The sequence below is a fragment of the Thunnus maccoyii genome, chromosome 18, assembly GCF_910596095.1.
Source record: "Thunnus maccoyii chromosome 18, fThuMac1.1, whole genome shotgun sequence".
Lineage (NCBI taxonomy): Eukaryota > Metazoa > Chordata > Actinopteri > Scombriformes > Scombridae > Thunnus > Thunnus maccoyii.
In genome coordinates, this window is record NC_056550.1 from 27,115,338 (window position 1) to 27,115,753 (window position 416).

A 416-nucleotide genomic window follows, 5' to 3' on the forward strand; every position below is an offset into this window, starting at 1 on the left:
AAGTTTCCCCCGTCGTGGCCTTTTAGGTTCTAAACTCTTAAAAGGTCTTCAGGTAAACTCGTCCCCCCCGTTAAAAATCCCAGAGGGGACGCAACCTGAACCTGGACCAGGTCTCAGGTTGCTCTCACGTCGTGTCGGCTCTGATCGGACAAACACACGCAGCTGTTTTTATCCGCTTAAAGCACGGCAACGACTAAAAATATGAAATCGACGAGTTAAATTCCTTTAATTCAAACCTTTAAATGTTTAGATTTTACGTTACGGTTCACACGGATACCGAATAATACATCGACAAATTTAAAGTTCCCTCCATTTTTTTAATGAGTTTTCTGCTCACCTTCAGGTTTCAGTGACATTTAAAAAGCTTCTGACTCGACTTAATTAAACTTGACGTGCAGATAATTAATTTTATCGTT